The sequence below is a fragment of the Heteronotia binoei genome, chromosome 10 (assembly GCF_032191835.1).
Source record: "Heteronotia binoei isolate CCM8104 ecotype False Entrance Well chromosome 10, APGP_CSIRO_Hbin_v1, whole genome shotgun sequence".
NCBI lineage: Eukaryota > Metazoa > Chordata > Lepidosauria > Squamata > Gekkonidae > Heteronotia > Heteronotia binoei.
In genome coordinates, this window is record NC_083232.1 from 9155869 (window position 1) to 9163254 (window position 7386).

The 7386-nt window shown below is 47.5% G+C and overlaps 1 non-coding gene across 1 annotated transcript; it reads right to left on the reverse strand.

Moving 5' to 3' along the window:
- Positions 1–571: 571 nt before the first annotated feature.
- On the reverse strand, positions 572–646 carry TRNAA-GGC (transfer RNA alanine (anticodon GGC)). The gene has a single exon. It is a non-coding gene; the product is annotated as a tRNA-Ala (tRNA).
- Positions 647–7386: the final 6740 nt, after the last annotated feature.

A 7386-nucleotide genomic window follows, 5' to 3' on the forward strand; every position in this document is an offset into this window, starting at 1 on the left:
CGTTTCTGCAAGCTAAAGAGTCCCAAGCGTTTCAACCTTTCTTCATAGGGAAAGTGCTCCAGCCCTTTAATCATTCTAGTTGCCCTTCTCTAGACTTTCTCCAATGCTATAATATCCTTTTTGAGGTGCGGCGACCAGAACTGCACACAGTATTCCAGATGAGACCGCACCATCGATTTATACAGGGGCATTCTGATACCGGCTGATTTGTTTTCAATTCCCTTCCTAATAATTCCCAGCATGGCGTTGGCCTTTTTTATTGCAAACGCACACTGTCTTGACATTTTCAGTGAGTTATCTACCATGACCCCAAGATCTCTCTCTTGGTCAGTCTCTGCCAGTTCACACCCCATCAACTTGTATTTGTAGCTGGGATTCTTGGCCCCAATGTGCACTACTTTGCATGTGGCCACATTGAACTGCATCTGCCACGTTGACGCCCACTCACCCAGCCTCAACAGATCCCTTTGGAGTGCCTCACAAAGTCAGTCTTGTCTACTCAGACTGGCAGCGGCTCTCCAGGGACTCAAGCTGAGGTTTTTCACGCCTATTCGCCTGCACCCTTTTGAGTTGGAGATGCCAGGGATTGAACCTGGGACCTTCTGCTTGCCAAGCAGATGCTCTACCACTGAGCCACTATCCCTCCCCTTGCAAAACCAAGCCTGACTTTTTTTGTATCGTATTGTCAATTCCACAAAGATGCTCCACCCACGCCCAGCAATTACGTCCCAAAGCCTACCGATGCATCATCCATTTTCTGCAGTGATGTACCTGGTGGGAATAAATGGAGCCTGATTCACTGGGAGATCAGCGTGTTGGTCGTTGAAGGGGGTGGACAGAAGACAAACATCTTTGAGACTCGGAGGAGGCCTCCCGTCAAGAATCCACAGAATATATCCCATGTGTGATTCTAGCTGATGGGCAATTAACGCTCCGTTTGCAGTTGGCGATGAAAGGTTTCGATTCTGAAAGATGCACAAACCCTCAGGGTAGCGGCGGCCAAAACTGCTAAATGTAAGAGCCACATGGAATAAACATCAGATGCTTGAGAGCATGGCTTTTCGTTTTGGAGCAGGAATGCACAGGAATGCAGTTCCGGCTGGCTTGGCACCAGGAGGTGTGGCCTAATATGCAAATAGTTCCTGCTGGGCTTTCCCTACAAAAAAACAACCCTGTGCAAAACAATGGCGACATCAGGGGGTGTGGCCGAATATGCACATGAGTTCCTGCCGGGCGTTTTCGACAAAAAAGAGCTGTGTGAAATGATGGTGACATTGAGGGGGTGTGGCCGAATATGCAAATGAGCTCCTGCCGGGCTTTTCCTACAAAAGCAGCCCTGTGTGAGAGCCACAAGATGCAAAGATGAACTGCGGTTAGAGTCCTGTGGAAAGATTAGGGGGGAGAGGGCTTGAAATCTGCTCCAAAGCCTGCTAGGTGAACCTGGGGCAGTTGCTATCTCTGAGCCTAGCCTACCTTACAAGGTCGTTGTGAGGAGAAAATGAGGAGGAAAGAAGAGCCATGTGCACTCATGTAAGCTCCTTAGAGCAGGGGTTTTGAACTCATTAGTTATGAGGACCAAATCTGACAAAAATGAGACCTTGTTGGGCTGGACCATGTTGAGTTGGGCCAAGCCATGCTGGGCTGGGCCATGTGTGTACCTATTTAGAAGATATTGGATTTATATCCCACCCTCCACTCCGAAGAGTCTCAGAGTGGCTCACAATCTCCTTTATCTCCCTCCCCCACAACAGACACCCTGTGAGGTAGAAGAAGATATTGGATTTATATCCCGCTCTCCACTCCGAAGAGTCTCAGAGCAGCTCACAATCTCCTTTACCTTCCTCCCCCACAACAGGCACCCTGTGAGGTAGATGAAGATATTGGATTTATATCCCGCTCTCCACTCCGAAGAGTCTCAGAGTGGCTCACAATCTCCTTTACCTTCCCCCCCACCCCCCACCACAACAGACACTCTGTGAGGTAGATGAAGATACTGGATTTATATCCCACCCTCCACTCCAAAGAGTCTCAGAGCAGCTCACAATCTCCTTTACCTTCCTCCCCACAACAGACACCCTGTGAGGTAGATGAAGATATTGGATTTATATCCCGCCCTCCACTCCGAAGAGTCTCAGAGCGGCTCACAGTCTCCTTTCCCTTCCTCCCCCACAACAGACGCCCTGTGAGGTAGATGAAGATATTGGATTTATATCCCGCCCTCCACTCCGAAGAGTCTCAGAGCGGCTCACAGTCTCCTTTCCCTTCCTCCCCCACAACAGACGCCCTGTGAGGTAGATGAAGATATTGGATTTATATCCCGCCCTCCACTCCGAAGAGTCACAGAGGGGCTCACAATCTCCTTTCCCTTCCTCCCCCACAACAGACACCCTGTGAGGTGGGTGGGGCTGGAGAGGGCTCTCACAGAAGCTGCCCTTTCAAGGACAACCTCTGCCAGAGTTATGACTGACCCAAGGCCATGCTAGCAGGTGCAAGTGGAGGAGTGGGGAATCAAACTCAGTTCTCCCAGACAGAGTCCGCACACTTAACCACTACACCAAACTGGCTCTCCAGTTTAAGATTAGGTAGCAGAGATATAAATTTTATAAAGGACACAGACAACCACAAATATAAATATTTTTATAAACTTAAAACATGCTTAAAACGTTAGCATTCATTGGTTTTAAATTTGTTTTCTTTGTATTTTTCCATTGGGATCCAGGGAACTGGGCAAAGGAAGCTCTGGCTTTTTCCTTCCTTCCCCAGGGGACTGGGGGGGGGGGAGTCTCAGCCAACAGAAGGAAGAGAGGCTTGGTCTCAGTAGCTCTGCTATGCAATTGAGACAGCCTGTCAAAGCAAGCTATTCCCCCCCCAAGGGAGGAGCCTCAGCCAATGGAGAAAATAGTGCTTTTGCTCTGTAGATCCTGTGCAGTTGAGCAAGCCTTGCTAAGCAAGCTGTTACGCAGAAGGAAGCGAGACAGAGGGAGAAGGAAGCAGATTTCAGCCAGTTGCTTGAGGGCCTGATAGGAGCCCTCCGGGGGCCTGATTCGGCCCCCTAATTGCATGTTCAACACCCTGTCTTAGACGGAGGGTGTGATAAAAAAAAAATATTCAAAGACAAGAGCGTTCTGGATGTCAGAGCAGCTGATCCAGGAAAGCCAGAAATGAATAGAGTTTCTCTTTTTTGCAGGAGATGCTATCGAAGCGTCGACTTCCCTGGCTGTCTCATAAGTCGGCGGCAGGATTAGGGATTCTTTTTTGGCTCTTTTTGAGCTTTCCTGATCTCATCGTTACCTCTCTGTGGGTGAAGCTGCCAGGCTTCTAGGAGATCAGCAAACAAAGAAAGAAACGCTTGAAGATTCTTTTCATAATTCAAGCTGCCCAGAAGAGAGCAAGCGAGCAAGCGGGAAACATTTATCAGCGTTATTTTCGTAAATCAAAAGGATGTGAAGGGCTCAGTTCTAAATATTCTCATGCTCTCAAGAAGCCGGCGGTTCCTTAAATAAAGGATTTCGTCTGCTGCAACTAGGCATTAGCCTATGGGCTCTAGGGTTGCCAAGTCTAATTCAAGAAATATCTGGGGTGAGCCAGGAGACTTTGGGGGTGGAGCTAGGAGACTTTGGGGTGGAGCCAGGAGACTTTGGGGGTGGAGCCAGGAGACTTTAAGGGGTGGAGCCAGGAGACTTTGGGGGTGGAGCCAGGAACAAAGTTGTGAGAAGCATAATTAAACTCCAAAGGGAGTTCTGGCCATCCCATTTAAAGGGGCTGTGCACCTTTTAAATGCCTTCCCTCCATTGGATATAATGAAGGATAGGGGCACCTTCTTTGGGGGCTCATAGAATTGGACCCCCTGGTCCAATTCTTTTGAAACTTGGAGGGTACTTTTGGGAGAGGCACCAGATGCTAGGCTGAAACTTTGGTGCCTCTACCACAAAAAACAGCCTCCCAGGTCCCCAGTTACCCTTGGATCAATTCTCCATTCTACCCTATGGGAATCAGTCTCCATACGAAATAAGAACATAAGAGAAGCCATGTTGGATCAGGCCAATGGCCCATCCAGTCCAACACTCTGTGTCACACAGTGGGCAAAAACCCAAGTGCCAACAGGAGGTCTATCAGTGGGTCCAGGACACTAGAAGCCGTCCCACTGGGCCCCCCCAAGCACCAAGAATACAAAGCATCACTGCCCCAGACAGAAGAAGAAGACTGTAGATTTATACTCTGCTCTTATACCCCAGAAGAAGAAGAAAAGATTTTGGATTTATATCCTACCCTATAATCTGAATCTCAGAGTCTCAGAGTGGTCATGATCTCCTTTACCTCCCTCCCCCCCTCAAAAATAACAGACACCCTGTGAGGTGGGTGGGGCTGAGAGGGCTCTTACAGCAGCTGGCCTTTCAAGGACAACTCCTACGAAAGCCATGGCTGACCCAAGGCCATTCCAGCAGCTGCAAGTGAAAGAGTGGGGAATCAAACCCACTTCTCCCAGATAAGAGTCCGTGCACTTAACCACTGACTCACACGAACTCAGTTTAGAGGGAACACTGGTGGTAAGGCACCCCCAAACACAGGGAAATCAAAACTTGTAACTAGTTAGCAGGGCGGAGAACCATCAAGCAGCATCAACCGTGAATGAATTGCTAGGATGGCTAAAGCTTAGAGAGACTTTCCATGGTTATGATCAAGCAGCCATTTCCCCCTGGCATGTTTTACGGGGAAGGGAAAATCCTTGTAGAATTTACTTTGACCTAAAAAAGCACTTTCCTCTCCCTTTGCGGACCAGAAGTGCAGAAGCCAAGGAAGGAATGTTAATCCGTCGCGAACGGAAGAGTGGACTTTTGCTAATGGTAAAGCTGGCTCCCACTCAGGGAATCCTGCACAGCAAATTAAAAGGTAATTACCCTGAACGTTATGGGAACTCTTTTTTTTTTTTAATCATCCACTGGCCAGCGCTCAAATCGAGCTTGGGGCAGACGCTGCATGAAAGGATCTTTCTAGATGGACAGGATCCTGCGGGGGAGAATGTTCCTTTTAATTCTTAAAAAGAGAGAGAGAGAGAGAGCTTCAGGTTTGCATTGTCATCCCCTATTGGAGCTCCTCTATCCTTCTCTGAATTTAATTTGCTTTTATGGTCCTAATAGATTCAGGTGGGGTAGCCGTGTTGGTCTGAAGCAATAGAGCAAATGGATTTTGAATCCATGAGCACCTTTAAGACCAATCAAAGTTTAGATCCAGGTGGGCAGCTGTGTTGGGTCTGAAGCAATAGAACAAAATAGGAGCTCAGTAGCATCAGAGAGCCAGTTTGGTGTAGCGGTGAAGTGCGCGGACTCTTATCTGGGAGAACCGGGTTTGATTCCCCACTCCTCCACTTGCACCTGCTGGAATGGCCTTGGGTCAGCCATAGTGGTTAAGTGAGTGGACTCTTGTCTGGGAGAACCAGGCTTTGATTCCCCCCCTCCTCCACTTGCAGCTGCTGGAATGGCCTTGGGTCAGCCATAGCTCTAATAGAGAGCCAGTTTGGTGTAGTGGTTAAGTGCAGGGACTCTTATCTGGGAGAACCGGGTTTGATTCTTCACTCCTCCACTTGCATCTGCTGGAATGGCTTGGGTCAGCCATAGCTCTAATAGAGAGCCAGCTTGGTGTAGTGGTTAAGTGCATGGACTCTTATCTGGGAGACTGGGTTTGATTCCCCACTCCTCCACTTCCATCTGCTGGAATGGCCTTGGGTCAGCCATAGCTCTAATAGAGAGCCAGCTTGGTGTAGTGGTTAAGTGCATGGACTCTTATCTGGGAGAACCGGGTTTGATTCCCCACTCCTCCACTTGCATCTGCTGGAATGGCCTTGGGTCAGCCATAGCTCTAATACAGAGCCAGTTTGGTGTAGTGGTGAAGTGTGCAGACTCTTATCTGGGAGAACCGGGTTTGATTCTCCACTCCTCCACCTGCACCTGCTGGAATGGCCTTGGGTTAGCCATAGCTATCACCGGAGTTGTCCTTGAAAGGACAGCTGCTGTGAGAGCCCTCTCAGCCCCCCCTACCTCACAGGGTGCCTGTTGTGGGGTAAAGGATATTGTGACTGCTCTGAGACTCTGAGATTCAGGATATATAGTATAGGGCAGGATATAAATCCAATATCATCATCTTCTTCTTCATCATCATCTTCGTCTTCCATCTTAATAATAATAACAATAACTTTTTATTTGTATCCGCCCCTCCCTGCAAGCAGGCTCAGGGCGGCTCACAACATGTGAATACAATATACAATAAAACCATGTGCAATCAATTATAAATTCATATACAATTTCAGTATAAAATCATCCTTAAAATCATTAAAATTACATTAAACTTAAGATTATGGTGCTATAATTAAGATCTTTCATAAAATCCCGTGATTAAAACATAAAACATAGAACATATCCAACAGGACTTTCTTGGCTCGGTTTATGTGAAGGCTATTTTAAAGAGGTGGGTCTTGCAGGCCCTGCGGAATTGATCTAAGCATCGCAGGGCCGTACCTCCTCCGGGAGTTGGTTCCACAGTAGGGGGGCCGCTACAGAGAAGGCCCGATCCCGGGTGGACTTCAATCTGGCCTCCTTTGGCCAGGGATATTCAGCTGGTTCTTTCCAGCTGACCTCAGCGCTCTCTGGGGTTCATGCGGGGAGAGACAGTCCTCAAGTAGGCAGGGAAGGTGTTCCAGCCCTTTAATCATTCTAGTTGCCCTTTTCTGGACTTTCTCCAATGCTATAATATCCTTTTTTTATATTTGCATTGGCAATTTAAATAAGTGATGTTGGCTGTTTATCTCATTACATATAATAAACCCATCCTAATCTTCTTCATCTTCATCCTAATAGATTCATCTTCATCCTAATAGATTCCAGAGGGTAGCCGTGTTGGTCTGAAGTATGGAACAAATGGATTTTGAGTCCTTTAGCGTCTTTAATGCCAACAAAAGTTTCGATCCAGATGGGCAACTCTGTTGGGCTGAAGCAACAGAACAAAGTAGAAGTCTTGTAGCGCCTTTTAGACCAACAGAGTTTCATTCAGAGTATAAGCTTTTACATGCATGCATACTTCCTCAGACAATGAAATGATTTACAGTGAGCAGTAATACACACAGCTGGTGGGCAGTGGTTAAGAAGGAAAGGTGGTACAAATTCGGAATCAAATGCAAAATAGTGAAATTAACAAAATGAAAGAAGGTTTGGTCTGGATAGCATTTGCATGGGAAAACAACGAAGGCAGCAATGTGTCAGAACTGGAGAATGACCGTGAGATGTGTCACAAGGCAATCAATGCAGTCTGTGAATTGCTCTATTGCTCCTCCAGTCTGGGTTAACTTGAGAACATGTTTTTCCTCAGAGGTGTTCCTGTCTACCTAATTTCCTT